At 40.7% G+C, this 17,445-nt stretch overlaps 1 protein-coding gene across 4 annotated transcripts in view; it reads left to right on the top strand.

Moving 5' to 3' along the window:
• The window catches only part of PTPRN2 (protein tyrosine phosphatase receptor type N2), a 1,957,978-nt gene that overhangs the window by 872,316 nt on the left and 1,068,217 nt on the right, over positions 1 to 17,445 (top strand). The gene's annotated exons all lie outside the window — the stretch shown is intronic.

Genomic DNA, 17,445 nt, shown 5'->3' on the forward strand with positions numbered 1-17,445 from the left:
CATATGCTTGGCTGGAGCTGGTTCTGTATTTTTATTCCAGTTTAGGGAAGTCAGGGAGGGATTTTTCCCCCCTGGGTTGTTAATTGCTGCTTCTCTCAGGCCAGGAGAATGGGTTAGGAAAAAAAAAAAAAAAAACCTGCAGAGGACTTCATTCCCTGGGCCAGGAAATTCCATTGTTAATGAAGCTGCCTAGGGCAGGGAGGGGAGGGATCAGATAGATAGGAGAGAGTAGCATGGCGATATAGACAAAGTTACTTATCTTGCTTGGCGATGACTGTTTTATCTGAGATTCCAGAGGGGCGTGTAGCCTGTGTCGCTGGCTGGGTCGAGATTGCCCCCTAGGCTCAGGCCTGCATCCTGTGCTTGCACCATCCCAGGAAGCCGTGGTCAGCTCCTCCGCTCCTAGTCTAAAGCCCAGTGCCAAGGTTTTCTGGCTGGGACACTGCACTCCAGGCTCCAAAACCAGTCGCTGCTTCCCCATGATTTCTTCTGTCAGTCGCATCTTTGTGCAGCCTGCGTGCGTTGGCTGGATTTCACCCGAGGTTAATCAGGGGGCTAGGGCTGCATCCTGTGCTTGCGCCATCTCAGGAAGCCGTGCTCAGCTCCTCTGCACTTAGTCCAAAGCCTGGCACCAAGGTTATCTGACTGTGACGCTGGCTCCAGGCTCTGAAAACAGTCGCTGCTTCCCCGTGGTTGCTCATTCTCTTGTCAGCTGCGTCAGTGTGCAGCCAGCTTGTGCTGGCTGAGTCTCTACTGAGGTTACTCCAGGGGGTTAGGGGTTAGGGCTGCATCCCATGCTTGCCCCGTGTCAGTAAACCGCAATCAGCCTCACCACTCCAGCACCAGGGAATCCCGAGGGCACAAGGCTGTGGTGCAGGACGCTGGTTCCAGAAGCGGTCACTGCTTCAGGGGGCAGCTTTTCACTTCCCTGTCACTCAGGTCAACTCCTTAGTTCTGTGTTTGATGGTCAGGGTTCGTAGATTGCCATGTATGTGATCGATTCACTTGTTTTTTCGAGTCTTTGTTGCAAGAGGGATCCACGGTAGCTTCTACCTAGTCAGCCGTCTTGGCCCCACCTCTGCTTTATTTTTTTTTAAATGTGTTTTCTTCAAGTAATAGAAGCAGTGTTTCAAAGGAAAAAGCATGTCTGGCTGGCCTGTGTATGTGTATTTTGTTTTTTGAGTAATACATTTGTTAAGATATTTCTTTATTAGTTAAGAAATTGATCGTATTTTCATGATTATTAAACAGTAGAGGAAAAAGCTGAGTTACAGTCAAAATCGATCTCTCTAGCTGATTCCACAGATCCTTGTTTTTGAGCTCATATTTCCCAACAAAATTCAATCCACCTTATATGTTTGCTGTGGCTACACCAGAGATATCAAATTTCATTAGTGAGAATTAGTTGTGTACCACAATTGGGCAGAAAATATTTTATTTTGGCCTCAAACCACAGACCATGTACCAAAGTCAATTTAAAATTTAAGACTATTTTCAGGTATAAATGATTTTCTCTGTGTGTTTTTAGATAAGCCCTAAGAGGCTGACACTTCAAGCTTACACCAAAATATTGACTCTGTTTTCTCTAGAGAACTTTTTTTATGAAGACAAGTCTACCCATTTCTAACCTGTTTGCTTCGATAATATTCTCCATTTATTTGTCTCTGTCATTGTGCACTTTTCCTTAGAATTATAAACTCCTAGTGGGAGTTCATATCCTTAGTGTCACATCTTACAGAGAAGCACAAATAGGTACTTAAATAGTGTGTCCTGCTGAGGATTCATTTTTGGACTATTAAAGCAAAAATGAGATACCTGCTTGATTTATTTTTGATACAAGCCATTATAAGGACTTATTACACATTTCAAAATCCCTGTGTGGTGGATTTTTCCTTTCCTTAGAGAATTTTCCTGTATGTGTGTGTGTTTGAGAAAAGCGTCCAGTTGCTGATGGAACCTCTGCTTCACCCTACTCTGAAAGCCTGTTTTCACATGCTGGGACTTCAGATCTATCATCATTTACAAACTGTGGCCTCAGAGGTTATGGGCACCCAATAAATCACCTGCTAAATTAGACCATGATGCTTCCAAGGACGTGGCACGACTACTGTACCCAGCACCACAGAGAAGAGATGAACATCCCTGTGAAAGTGTTGAGGAAAAAGATTTCTGATCTCTTTAAAGAGATCTTCCAGAGCAGGGTAATCCATACTGATCCATTCTCTGCATCAAGGCTAATCTTGGGAATGAAATGACAATTTCAGTGTTGACAATTATCTCAGCTGCAGCTTCAGCATTTTGTGATGGAGAGAGACCTCTAAAACTGGGTCATTTCCTCTTTGCTCTTGTTGACTTCCCAGTAGAAAATGAAGCTATTATTAGGATTGGGGTTTTTTTTTGCATTCAAAGTTTATTTTCCATAGAGCGTTCCTTGGCTGTACCTTCCAGACTTGAACATTTACCTGCTATGAGCAGTGGCTTCAGAAAAAAAAAAAAATATTCTGTTACCTTGGCTGATTTCCCTTCTTTTTTTTTTTTTTTTTTTTTAATCACTTCAATGGGATGAAAGATACATGGTGAAGGTAATATAGCTCTCTGTCTGTCAATAATTCTTCCTAATCTTTATAAGGGATAGCACATTCGAAGGTTATGCCTCCCTCTCTCCTACAGAGGTATTGTGGCTTTTGCCCCTGTTATCAGAGTAATTAACAATTTAGGATCCACTGGGGCAATATTTCCCAAGATCTCAGCATAAACCTTAATAGATCAGCCATTACTTTACAAGAATCCAATGTCATTCTTTTAGGGAGAAAAAGGCAGTTTTGTGTATTTGACTATATCATAAAAATGTGACAGAATATGATTTATAACTTGTGTTATCTCATCATTGACATGTGTTCTTGTCATTGACATTTACATGGGAGAATAAAACAACTTACCTCTGCCAGGCACCATTTTATCTCTTACATTTTCTGTTGGACAGGGTATAGTTTAATCCTTTGCCATTTACATTTTACCCACTTTACAACTAGACAGATGATTCAAGACTGCAAGGGCAGAACAGCCATCCCTGGTCCTCCAAGGACAATTTTAAAACTATTTGATGTTAGGCTGACAGGAAGAGATCACAGGATGGAAGCTTAGGTGGCTATTTACCTCTCAGCAAAGAAGAAACTGCCTCTTAAATCTAACTAAATGCTTAAGAGACATATGGACTTGCTCTTTTGGGACCTCCTAGAGTGGTGAGAACATCTATGCAGTGGAGAGCACACCACGTCCTTGGGGAAAATGGAGGCCCATGCCGGGAACTCCCCAGGCCACACCCACCATGTTTTTCTCTCGTATCCTTTCTGCTTATAACAAATGGGTGACTGATGGGAAGAAATGTGCTTATCTACAGGGGTGGACTATCAGCAGAATAACTCTTGAGATATTTGTTTTGACTAAAACAGCATTCCAGGCACAAATGTACAGAATAGATTGTAAAGAGGCTGGTACAGCTCAACAGATTAATCAATTTCTTCACTGCCCATACCAGCTGAAGTCCTTGGGCAGTGGGCTAGAGGAACGCCAAAGTAGAATTTTGAAAAATAATCTGGCTAGAATTTGTGCTGAGTAAAGAGGCAGATACTTTACTGGAGCACAATGAACACGAGATTTAGACCAAAGAGAAAGAAAGCTTAAAGTCTTTATACATACAATACCAATAGGCAGGCCTGTAAGAATTCTCATTGTTCTCTCTATAACTAAACAGTGGTAAACATTCTGGTGGTTAAAGAAAAAAAAAAAAAAACGATGCTGTGTTAAGTTATTCTAGAGCGTTGATAAAGTTAGTCAAAGAATAACACTTCAAAGTTGAAGGGGTCCTGTCAACAGGCTTACATAGTGGCATGGTGTAACGACTGATGACTACCTCTACATCAAAGATCCTCGATGGAATACATCACTGAGATCTCACTGGAAAGGGCCTTATTAAGCCGAGGACTGATGACACTGTCAAATCACAGTCTTCTATAGAGGATACTTGCCTTCCAGGGTAAGAAGAAATTGGCCCTGTTGACTCATTTCCTGTTGTTTATACTTACCGTTTTCTAGATTTGGAGCCCCAGTGGTGCAGTTGTTCAAAGCTGGGCTGCTAACCAAAAGGTCAGCAGTTGGAATTCACCAGATGCTCCTTGAGAACCCTATGGCGCAGTTCTACTCTGTTCTGTAGGGTTGCTATGAGTCAGAATCAACTTGACGAAAATGGTTTTTTTCTTAGATTTAGGGGCCAGTGACCTGCTTCTCATTCCAAGTTCCAAAGCAGGGCGAGCAGCTATCCAAAAGCTGAGGTTACCTGGACAGCTCATTTAGTGCTCTCCAACTTTCTGATAACTAAAGCAGCCTACTTTTCAAGCAGTATTGCTTTTTTTTTTTTTAATTGTGCTTTAAGTAAACGTTTACAAATCAAGTCAGTCTCTCATACAAAAACTTACATATACCTTGCTATGTATTCCTGGAAACCCTGGTGGCATAGTGGTTAAGTGCTATGGCTGCTAAGCAAAGGGTCGGCAGTTAGAATCCGCCAGGTGCTCTTTGGAAACTCTATGGGACAGTTCTACTCTGTCCTATAGGGTCACTATGAGTCGGAATCGACTCGACAGCACTGGATTTGGTTTTGTTTGTTTGTTTGATTGTTTATGTACTCCTAGTTGCTCTCCCCCTAATGAGACAGCACACTCCTCCCCACTACCCTGTATTCCCTGTGTTCATTCAAACAGCACCTTTCCGCCTCTCTGCCTTCTTATCTCGCCTCCAGACAGGAGCTGCCCACATAGTCTCATGTGTCTACTTGATCTAAGAGGCTCAGTCCTCACCAGTATCATTTCCAGTCCGATCCGTGTCTGAAGAGTTGGCTTTGGGAATGGTTCTAGCCTTGGGCTAACAGAACCTCTGGAGTCCTTCTAGTCTCAGTCAGACCGTTATGTCTGGTCCTTTTATAAGAATTTGAGGCTTGCATCCCACTGTTCTCCTGCTCCATCAGGGATTCTGTTGTGTTCCCAGTAAGGGCAGTCATTGGTTATAGCCAAATATCATCTAGTTCTTCTGGCCTCAGGATGATGCAGTCTCTGGTTTATATGGCTCTTTCTGTCTCCTGGGCTCATAATTACCTTGTGTCTTTGGTGTTCATTCTCCTTTGTTCCAGGTGGGTTGAGTCCAACTGATGCATCTTAGATGGCCACTTGCTAGCGTTTAACACCCCAGACACCACTCAGCAAAGTGGGATGCAGAATGTTTTCTTAATACGTATTGTTATGTTGATTGACCTAGATGTCCCCTAAAACCATGGTCACCAGACCCTGCCCCTGCTACACTGGCCTTCAAAGAGTTCAGATGTATTCAGGAAATTTCTCAGCTTTTGGTTTAGTCCAGTTGTGCTGACCTCACCTGTACTGTGTGTTATCTTTCCCTTCACCTAAAATAGCTCTTGTCTACTGTCTTAATTAGTGAATAGCCCTCTCCCTCCCTCTCTACCCTCTGAACCATCCAAGAATATTTTCTTCCGTGTTTAAACTATTTCTTAAATTCTTAATAATAGTGGTCTCATACAATATTTGTCCTTTTGCAAATGACTAATTTCACTCAGCATAATGCCTTCCAGATTCCTCCATGTTATGAGATGTTTCACGGATTCATCATTGTTCTTTATCATTGCATAGTATTCCATTGTGTGAATATACCATAATTTATTTATCCATTCATCTATTGATGGGCACCTTGGTTGCTTCCATCTTTTTGCTGTTGTAAACACTAGCAGTGAACAGGGGTGTGCATATATCTGTTCGTGTAAAGGCTCTTATTTCTCTAGGATACGTTCCAAGGAGTGGGATTGCTGGATCTTATGGTAGTTCTATTTCTAGCTTTTTAAGAAAGGCCAAATCAATTTCCCAAGTGGTTGTACCATTTTACATTCCCACCAGCAGTGTATAAGTGTTCCAGTCTCTCCACAACCTCTCCAACATTTGTTGTTTTGTGGTTTTTGGATTAAACCAGTTCTACTCTGTCCTATAGGGTTGCTCTGAGTTGGAATCGACTCGGCGGCATCGAGTTTGGATTTTGGTTTATTGTTGTCCCTATTTTTTCTTCCATGATCTTTATCATTTTAGATTTTATATTTAGGTCTTTGATCCATTTTGAGCTAGTTTTTGTGCATGGTGTGAGGTATGGGTCTTGCTTCATTTATCTGCAGATATCCAGTTATGCCAGCACCATTTGTTAAAGAGAGACTGTCTTTTCCCCATTTAACAGATTTTGAGCCTTTGTTAAATATGAGCTGCTCATATATGGATGGATTTATATCTGGATTGTCAATTTTTTTCCACTGGTCTATGTATCTGTTGTTATGCCAGTACCAGGCTGTTTTGACTACTGTGGTGGTATAATAGGTTCTAAAGGCAGGTAGTGTGAGGCCTCCCGCTTTGTTCTTTTTCAGTAATGCTTTACTTATTTGGGCCCTCTTTCACTTCCATATGAAGTTGGTGATTTATTCCTCCACCTAATTAAAAAATATCATTGGAATTTGGATCGGAATTGCATTGTATCTATAGATAACTTTGGGTAGAATAGAGATTTTTATAATGTTGAGTCTTCCTGTTCATGAGCAAGGTATGTTTTTCCACTTATGTAGGTCTCTTTTGGTTTCTTACAGTAGTGTCTTGTAATTTTCTTTGTGTTGGTCTTTTATGTCTCTGGTTAGACTTATTCTTAAGTGTTTTATCTTCTTGGGGTCTATTGTAAATGGTATTGATTTGGTAATTTCCTCTTGGACATTCTCTTTGTTTGTGTAGGGGAATCCAACTGATTTTTCTATGTTTATCTTGTATCCCAATACTCTGCTGAACTCTTCTATTAGTCTTCCTTACCAATCTGGATGCCTTTTAATTCTTTATCTAGCCTAATCGCTCTGGCTAGGACCTCCAGCGCAGTGTTGAATAAGAGTTGTGATAATGGGCATCCTTGCCTGGTTCCTGATCTCAAGGGGAATGCCTTCAGACTCTCTCCATTTAGGATGATGCTGGCTGTTGGATTTGTATAAATGCCCTTTATTATGTTGAGGAATTTTCCTTCTATTCCTATTTTGCTGAGAGTTTTTATCATGAATGTGTGTTGGACTTTGTCAAACACCTTTTCTGCATCAATTGATGAGATCATGTGGTTCTTGTCTTTTGTTTTATTTATATGATGGATTACATACATTGTTTTTCTAATGTTGAACCATCCCTGCATACCTGGTATGAATCCCACTTGGTCATGATGAATTTTTTTTTTTTTTTTTATGTTGTTGAATTCTATTGGCTAGAATTTTGTTGAGGATTTTTGCATCTAAGTTCGTGAAGGATATAGGTCTGTAATTTTCTTTTTTTTATGGTGTCTTTACCTGGTTTTGGTATCAGGGCTATGCTGGCTTCATAGAATGAATTTGGGAGTATTTTATCCTTTTCTATGCTCTGAAATACCTTTAGTAATAGTGGTGTTAACTCTTCTATGAAAGTTTGGTAGAATCCTCCAGTGAAGCTGTCAGGACGAGGGCTTTTTTGGGGGGGGCAGGGGAGTTTTTAAATTACCTTTTCAATCTCTTCTTTTGTTATGGGTTTATTTAGTTGTTCTATCTCTGTTTGTGTTAGTTTAGGTAGGTGGTTTGTTTCTAGAAATTTGTCCATTTCTTCGAGGTTTTCAAATTTGTTAGACTACAATTTTTTCAGTTATCTGATACAATTCTTTCAATTTCAATTGGGTCTATTGTGATGTTGCCTATCTCATTTCTTATTTGGGGTATTTGCTTCCCCTCCTGTTTATCACTTGTCAGTTTGGCCGATGGTTTATTGATTTTGTTAATTTCTTCAAAGAACCAGCTTTTGGTCTTGTTAACTCTTTCAGTTGTTTTTCTGTTCTCTATTTCATTTAATTCTGCTCTATTTTTTATTATTTACTTTCTTTTGGTGCCTGAGGGTTTTTTTTTTTGTTGTTGTTGCTCTCTTTCTATTTGTTCAACTCGTAGGGATAATTCTTTGATTTTGGCCCTTATTTTTGGATGTGTGCATTTATTGCTATAAATTGACCTCTGAGCACTGCTTTAGTTGTGTCCCAAATTTTCTGATAGGAAGTGTTTTCATTCTCATCTGTTTCTATGAATTTCTTTATTCCATCCTTAATTTCTTCTTTAACCCAGTCATTTTTGAGCAACGTGTTGTTCAGTTTCCAAGTGTTTGATTTCTTTTCCCTGCTTTTTCTGTTATCGATTTCTACTTTTATGGCTTTATGGTCAGAGAAGATGCTTTATAATATTTCAATATTTTGGAATCTGTTAAGGCTTGCTTTATGACCTAATATGTGGTCTATTCTAGAGAATGTTCCATGTTCATTGGAAAAGAGATTATACTTGGCTGCTGTTGGGTGGAGTGTTCTGTATATGTCTATGAGATCAACTTCATTGATTGTGGCATTTAGGTCTTCTGTGTCTTTATTTATCTTCTTTCTGGATATTCTGTCCTTTACCATGGTGTGTTGAAGTCTCCTACTATAATTGTGAAGCTGTCTCTTTCACTTTTCAATGCTGTTAGAGTTTGTTTTATGTATCTTGCAGCCTGTCATTGGGTGTGTGAATATTTAATATGGTTATATCCCCCTGGCATTTTATCCCTTTAATTGTTATATAGTTTCCTTCCATATCCTTTGTGGTGAATTTTAAAGTCCATTTTGTCAGAAATTAATATTGCCATTCCTGCCCTTTTTTGATTGTTGTTTGCTTGATATATTTTTTCTATCTTTAGAGTTATTTCTTGAATAACCTTTTTAATTTCCTTGACTGCTTTATCTCTGTGTTCATTGGCTTGTTCTGCATTTTGCCTGATCTCCTTCCTTATCTTTTGAAGAGTTTTGTAAATTAATCATTTGTATTCTGCCTCTGGTAATTCCAGATATACGTCTTCATCCAGAAGATTCCTTGATATTTTGTTTCAAGAGCCTGTTGAAGCGATCATGGTCTGCTTCTTTATGTGATTTGATATTGACTGTTGTCTCCAAGCCATCTCTAAGTTATTATATTAATTTATTTTATGTTTACTTACTGTATCCTAGCTTATTGCTTTGTTTTGTTTTGATATGCCCAAATAGGCAGCTTAAGAGAGCTAGCTTGATTATTTGTGCCTTTGAAGTGCTAACGTCCTGTCACCTGATGGTTAGAGCTGTTACCAGGTGTATAAGCCTAGGAGTCCATTCACTTTTCTTGGATGGATTCAGCTTGGTTGTCCAGGTAGTCAGTCATCAAGTGTGTGGTACAACCTCTCTCCTACAGTCTTAGAGGGGCAGGGGTGTTTGGTGTAGGCACAGGTATCTGGTTGCAGCAGGGGGTTATGTTCTGTACAAGGCAGGGGTGGACAACTGGTCCCTGAGTGTCTGTGAGGAAATCACATACATCTCTGTTCCCTAAAGTGCACAGGTGGGTGGGTTCTGCAGCCTGATCATGGACACCCAATGCTTTTGGTTTTTTTTTTTTTTTTTTTTTTTTTTTTTTTTTATAATAACTTTTATTAAGCTTCAAGTGAACGTTTACAAATCCAATCAGTCTGTCACATATAAGTTTACATACATCTCACTCCCTACTCCCACTTACTCTCCCCGTCTTGAGTCAGCCCTTTCAGTCTCTCCTTTCTTGACAATTTTGCCGGCTTCCCTCTCTCTCTATCCTCCCATCCCCCCTCCAGACAAGAGTTGCCAACACAATCTCAAGTGTACACCTGATATAATTAGCTCACTCTTCATCAGCGTCTCTCTCCCACCCGCTGACCTGTCCCTTTCATGTCTGATGAGTTGTCTTCAGGGATGGTTCCTGTCCTGTGTCAACAGAAGGTCTGGAGAGCATGGCCGCCGGGATTCCTCCAGTCTCAGTCAGACCATTAAGTTTGGTCTTCTTATGAGAATTTGGGGTCTGCATCCCACTGCTCTCCTGCTCCCTCAGGGGTCCTCTGCTGAGCTCCCTGTCAGGGCAGTCATCGATTGTGGCCGGGCACCAACTAGTTCTTCTGGTCTCAGGATGATGTAGGTCTCTTGTTCATGTGGCCCTTTCTGTCTCTTGGGCTCTTAGTTGTCATGTGGGCTTGGTGTTCTTCATTTTCCTTTGCTCCAGGTGGGTTGAGACCAATTGCTGCATCTTAGATGGCTGCTTGTTAGCATTTAAGACCCCAGACGCCACATTTCAAAGTGGGATGCAGAATGATTTCATAATAGAATTATTTTGCCAATTGACTTAGAAGTCCCCGCAAACCATGTTCCCCAGACCCCCGCGCTTGCTCCGCTGAGCTTTGAAGCATTCATTTTATCCCGGAAACTTCTTTGCTTTTGGTCCAGTCCAATTGAGCTGACCTTCCATGTATTGAGTGTTGTCTTTCCCTTCACCTAAAGCAGTTCTTATCTACTGATTAATCAATAGAAAAACCCTCTCCCACCCTCCCTCCCTCCCCCCCTCGTAACCACAAAAGTATGCGTTCTTCTCAGGTTTACTATTTCTCAAGATCTTATAATAGTGGTCTTATACAGTATTTGTCCTTTTGCCTCTGACTCATTTCGCTCAGCATAATGCCTTCCAGGTTCCTCCATGTTATGAAATGTTTCAGAGATTCGTCACTGTTCTTTATCGATGCGTAGTATTCCATTGTGTGAATATACCACAATTTATTTACCCATTCATCCGTTGATGGACACCTTGGTTGCTTCCAACTTTTTGCTATTGTAAACAGAGCTGCAATAAACATGGGTGTGCATATATCTGTTTGTATGAAGGCTCTTGTATCTCTAGGGTATATTCCGAGGAGTGGGATTTCTGGGTTGTATGGTAGTTCTATTTCTAACTGTTTAAGATAACGCCAGATAGATTTCCAAAGTGGTTGTACCATTTTACATTCCCACCAGCAGTGTATGAGAGTTCCAATCTCTCCGCAGCCTCTCCAACATTTATTATTTTGTGTTTTTTGGATTAATGCCAGCCTTGCTGGTGTGAGATGGAATCTCATCGTAGTTTTAATTTGCATTTCTCTAATGGCTAATGATCGAGAGCATTTTCTCATGTATCTGTTGGCTGCCTGAATATCTTCTTTAGAGAAATGTGTGTTCATATCCTTTGCCCACTTCTTGATTGGGTTGTTTGTCTTTTTGTGGTTGAGTTTTGACAGAATCATGTAGATTTTAGAGATCAGGCGCTGGTCGGAGATGTCATAGCTGAAAATTCTTTCCCAATCTGTAGGTGGTCTTTTTACTCTTTTGGTGAAGTCTTTAGATGAGCATAGGTGTTTGATTTTTAGGAGCTCCCAGTTATCGGGTTTCTCTTCATCATTTTTGGTAATGTTTTGTATTCTGTTTATACCTTGTATTAGGGCTCCTAGGGTTCTCCCAATTTTTTCTTCCATGATCTTTATCGTTTTAGTCTTTATGTTTAGGTCTTTGATCCACTTGGAGTTAGTTTTTGTGCATGGTGTGAGGTATGGGTCCTGTTTCATTTTTTTGCAAATGGATATCCAGTTATGCCAGCACCATTTGTTAAAAAGGCTGTCTTTTCCCCAGTTAATTGACACTGGTCCTTTGTCAAATATCAGCTGCTCATACGTGGATGGATCTATGTCTGGGTTCTCAATTCTGTTCCATTGGTCTATGTGTCTGTTGTTGTACCAATACCAGGCTGTTTTGACTACTGTGGCTGTATAATAGGTTCTGAAGTCAGGTAAGGTGAGGCCTCCCACTTTCTTCTTCTTTTTCAGTAGTGCTTTGCTTATCCGGGGCTTCTTTCCCTTCCATATGAAATTGGTGATTTGTTTCTCTATCCCCTTAAAATATGACATTGGAATTTGGATCGGAAGTGCGTTAAATGTATAGATGGCTTTTGGTAGAATAGACATTTTTACTATGTTAAGTCTTCCTATCCATGAGCAAGGTATGTTTTTCCACTTAAGTATGTCCTTTTGAATTTCTTGTAGTAGAGCTTTGTAGTTTTCTTTGTATAGGTCTTTTACATCCTTGGTAAGATTTATTCCTAAGTATCTTATCTTCTTGGGGGCTACCGTGAATGGTATTGATTTGGTTATTTCCTCTTCGGTGTTCTTTTTGTTGATGTAGAGGAATCCAAGTGATTTTTGTATGTTTATTTTATAACCTGAGACTCTGCCAAACTCTTCTATTAGTTTCAGTAGTTTTCTGGAGGATTCCTTAGGGTTTTCTGTGTATATAATCATGTCATCTGCAAATAGTGATAACTTTACTTCTTCCTTGCCAATCCGGATACCTTTTATTTCTTTGTCTAGCCTGATTGCCCTGGCTAAGACTTCCAGCACGATGTTGAATAAGAGCGGTGATAAAGGGCATCCTTGTCTGGTTCCCGTTCTCAAGGGAAATGCTTTCAGGTTCTCTCCATTTAGAGTGATATTGGCTGTTGGCTTTGCATAGATGCCCTTTATTATGTTGAGGAATTTTCCTTCAATTCCTATTTTGGTAAGAGTTTTTATCATAAATGGGTGTTGGACTTTGTCAAATGCCTTTTCTGCATCAATTGATAAGATCATGTGGTTTTTGTCTTTTGTTTTATTTATGTGATGGATTACATTAATGGTTTTTCTGATATTAAACCAGCCTTGCATACCTGGTATAAATCCCACTTGATCAGGGTGAATTATTTTTTTGATGTGTTGTTGGATTCTATTGGCTAGAATTTTGTTGAGGATTTTTGCATCAATGTTCATGAGGGATATAGGTCTATAATTTTCTTTTTTTGTAATGTCTTTACCTGGTTTTGGTATCAGGGAGATGGTGGCTTCATAGAATGAGTTGGGTAGTATTCCGTCATTTTCTATGCTTTGGAATACCTTTAGTAGTAGTGGTGTTAACTCTTCTCTGAAAAGTTGGTAGAACTCTGCAGTGAAGCCGTCCGGGCCAGGACTTTTTTTTGTTGGGAGTTTTTTGATTACCGTTTCAATCTCTTTTTTTGTTATGGGTCTATTTAGGTGTTCTGCTTCTGAATGTGTTAGTTTAGGTAGGTAGTGTTTTTCAAGGAATTCATCCATTTCTTCTAGGTTTTCAAATTTGTTAGAGTACAATTTTTCATAATAATCTGAAATGATTCTTTTAATTTCATTTGGTTCTGTTGTGATGTGGTCCTTCTCATTTCTTATTCGGGTTATTTGTTTCCTTTCCTGTATTTCTTTAGTCAGTCTAGCCAATGGTTTATCAATTTTGTTAATTTTTTCAAAGAACCAGCTTTTGGCTTTGTTAATTCTTTCAATTGTTTTTCTGTTCTCTAATTCATTTAGTTCAGCTCTAATTTTTATTATTTGTTTTCTTCTGGTGCCTGATGGATTCTTTTGTTGCTCACTTTCTATTTGTTCAAGTTGTAGGGACAGTTCTCTGATTTTGGCTCTTTCTTCTTTTTGTATGTGTGCATTTATTGATATAAATTGACCTCTGAGCACTGCTTTTGCTGTGTCCCAGAGGTTTTGATAGGAAGTATTTTCATTCTCGTTGCTTTCTATGAATTTCCTTATTCCCTCCTTGATGTCTTCTATAACCCAGTCTTTTTTCAGGAGGGTATTGTTCATTTTCCAAGTATTTGATTTCTTTTCCCTCGTTCTTCTGTTATTGATCTCTAGTTTTATTGCCTTGTGGTCTGAGAAGATGCTTTGTAATATTTCGATGTTTTGGACTCTGCAAAGGTTTGTTTTATGACCTAATATGTGGTCTATTCTAGAGAATGTTCCATGTGCGCTAGAAAAAAAAGTATATTTTGCAGCAGTTGGGTGGAGAGTTCTGTATAAGTCAATGAGGTCAAGTTGGTTGATTGTTGTAATTAGATCTTCCGTGTCTCTGTTGAGCTTCTTACTGGATGTCCTGTCCTTCTCCGAAAGGGGTGTGTTGAAGTCTCCTACTATAATTGTGGAGGTATCTATCTCGCTTTTCAGTTCTGTTAAAATTTGATTTATATATCTTGCAGCCCTGTCATTGGGTGCGTAAATATTTAATATGGTTATGTCTTCCTGATCAATTGTCCCTTTTATCATTATATAGTGTCCTTCTTTATCCTTTGTGGTGGATTTAAGTCTAAAGTCTATTTTGTCAGAAATTAATATTGCTACTCCTCTTCTTTTTTGCTTATTGTTTGCTTGATATACTTTTTTCCATCCTTTGAGTTTTAGTTTGTTTGTGTCTCTAAGTCTAAGGTGTGTCTCTTGTAGGCAGCATATAGATGGATCGTGTTTCTTTATCCAGTCTGTGACTCTCTGTCTCTTTATTGGTGCATTTAGTCCATTTACATTCAGGGTAATTATAGATAAATAAGTTTTTAGTGCTGTCATTTTGATGCCTTTTTATGTGTGTTGTTGACAATTTCATTTTTCCACATACTTTTTTGTGCTGAGGCGTTTTTCTTAGTAAATTGTGAGATCCTCACTTTCATAGTGTTTGACTTTATGTTAGTTGAGTCGTTACGTTTTTCTTGGTTTTTGTCTTGAGTTATAGAGTTGTTATACCTTTTTGTGGTTACCTCATTATATACCCCTATTTTTCTAAGTAAAAACCTAACTTGTATTGTTCTATATCGCCTTGTATCACTCTCCATATGGCAGTTCAATGCCTCCTGTATTTAGTCCCTCTTTTTGATTATTGTGATCTTTTACCGATTGACTTCCATGATTCCCTGTTATGTGTATTTTTTTTTTAATTAATCTTAATTTGTTTGTTTTTGTGATTTCCCTATTTGAGTTGATATCAGGACGTTCTGTTTTGTGACCTTGTGTTGTGCTGTTATCTGATATTATTGGTTCTCTGACCAAACAATATCCTTTAGTATTTCTTGTAGCTTTGGTTTGGTTTTTGCAAATTCTCTAAACTTGTGTTTGTCTGTAAATATCTTAATTTCGCCTTCATATTTCAGAGAGAGTTTTGCTGGATATATGATCCTTGGTTGGCAGTTCTTCTCCTTCAGTGTTCTGTATATGTCGTCCCATTCCCTTCTTGCCTGCATGGTTTCTGCTGAGTAGTCAGAACATATTCTTATTGATTCTCCCTTGAAGGAAACCTTTCTTTTCTCCCTGGCTGCTTTTAAAATTTTCTGTTTATCTTTGGTTTTGGGGAGTTTGATGATAATATGTCTTGGTGTTTTTCTTTTTGGATCAATCTTAAATGGGGTTCGATGAGCATCTTGGATAGATATCCTTTCGTCTTTCATGATGTCAGGGAAGTTTTCTGTCAGAAGTTCTTCAACTATTTTCTCTGTGTTTTCTGTCCCCCCTCCCTGTTCTGGGACTCCAATCACCCGCAGGTTATCCTTCTTGATAGAGTCCCACATAATTCTTAGGGTTTCTTCATTTTTTTTAATTCTTTTATCTGATTTTTTTTCAGCTATGTTGGTGTTGATTCCCTGGTCCTCCAGATGTCCCAGTCTGCATTCTAATTGCTCGAGTCTGCTCCTCTGACTTCCTAGTGTGTTGTCTAATTCTGTTATTTTATTGTTAATCTTTTGGATTTCTACATGTTGTCTCTCTATGGATTCTTGCAACTTATTAATTTTTCCAGTATGTTCTTGAATAATCTTTTTGAGTTCTTCAACAGTTTTATCAGTGTGTTCCTTGGCTTTTTCTGCAGATATCCTAATTTCATTTGTGATATCATTAAGCATTCTGTAAATTAGTTTTTTATATTCTGTATCTGATAATTCCAAAATTGTATCTTCATTTGGGAAAGATTTTGATTCTTTTGTTTGGGGAGTTGGAGAAGCTGTCACGGTCTGCTTCTTTAAGTGGTTTGATATGGATTGTTGTCTCCGAGCCATCACTGGGAAACTAGTTTTTCCAGAAAATCCGCTAAAAAAAAACTGCAGTCAGATCCCTATCAGAGTTCTCCCTCTGGCTCAGGCTATTCAGATGTTAATGAAGCCGCCTGGGGAGGGTGGGGGAGGGAACAGAGAGATAGGAGAGTAGCACCTCAGAATATAGCCAGAGTTGCTTGTCTTGCTTGGAATGACTCTTATATCTGAGATTCCCGCGGGCGCGTCGCCTATGTGTGCTGTCTGTGTGGAGATTGCCCCTGGGGGGTCTGGCCCGCTGGAGTCACGGTCAGATCCTCCGCTTCCAGCCCCACGCCCAGCGTCAAGGCTCCCCTACTGGGACGGTGCACTCTCGACTCCAAAATCAGTCGCTGCCTCCCGGGGACTTCCCGTCCCTCCAGCCGCGTGGCCGTGCCGCCCCCGTGAACCAGGTGGGCCCCCTCCCGGGGTTAGTTCAGATGGGTGGAGTAGCTCCCCGTGCTTGTGCCGCGACCGAGTGTCCCGGCTGGAACGCTGTTCTCCCCGCTCCAATACCAGTCGCTGCCTCCCGGGGACTTCTCCTACCGGCTGCGTCCCACGCCGCCCGCGCGACCCGGATGGTCACCTTCCCAGGGTTAGTTCAGGGGGTGGAGCAACTCTCCGTGTTTATGGCGTACCTGCGTGCAGTCCAAATCCCTGTGGGACGGTTCCCCGGCTCGGATGCTACTCTTTCTGCTCCAAGATCAGTCACTGCCTCCCGGGGACTTCTCCTAACGGCTGCGTCCCACGCCGCCCGTGGAACCGGCTAGTCCCCCTCCCGGGGTTAGTTCAGGGGGGTGGAGCAGGTCTCTGTGCTTGTGCCGTACCTGACTGGTATGCTGGCTCCAGGCTCTGGAAACAATCGCTGCTTCCCCGTATTAGTTCGTTCTCCGTCTCTAAATCTGTGTTTGTTGTTCAGGGTTCGTAGATTGTTATGTATGTGATCGATTCACTTGTTTTTCCGTGTCTTTGTTGTAAGAGGGATCCGAGGTAGCGTCTGCCTAGTCCGCCATCTTGGCTCCGCCCATCTGCTTTTGGTTTTATGGACTGGGTGGCACTGCTTATCATTGGTCCCCTGTCACCGGTGGCTAGGTGGCAGGGGTGGAGCCACCGGGCCTTGGGCCCCTGATGTGGGTAGGTGAGGACCCTGCTTAATAGACAAAGTGGTGTCAAATGTCAAAAATCCACCTCTTTAGCCTACAGCTAAAATAATTGAAGTCAGATCTTAAGCACATACACCATCGCAGTCTGCCATCAACAGCCTGAGCTCCTGAAATGGGCCCACACAGGTCCATTCAGGGGTCAAAGGCATTCAAAGTCCATGGACTGTTTGTGCCTGGACAGGAGCCACTTCTGCCCTGAGTTCTTAGCTTAGGGGAGCTGGCAAATTATCTTTTCCCCAGTGGTTAATTTATTCCTTCTCCAAGGCCAGAAGAATGGCTCAGGGCATGCAGCAGGGCCTATCTCGGGCCCAGGGAAATTGAAAGCCACCGAGCCAGCTTGGGGGCTGGGGGAGTGGTATATTAGATATAAGTGCTTAGCTTTTGCTGAGAGCACTGCTTTTCTCTGATACTAGAGGCATGAGTAGA

Source organism: Elephas maximus, chromosome 20 (assembly GCF_024166365.1).
Source record: "Elephas maximus indicus isolate mEleMax1 chromosome 20, mEleMax1 primary haplotype, whole genome shotgun sequence".
Classification (NCBI taxonomy): Eukaryota; Metazoa; Chordata; class Mammalia; order Proboscidea; family Elephantidae; genus Elephas; species Elephas maximus.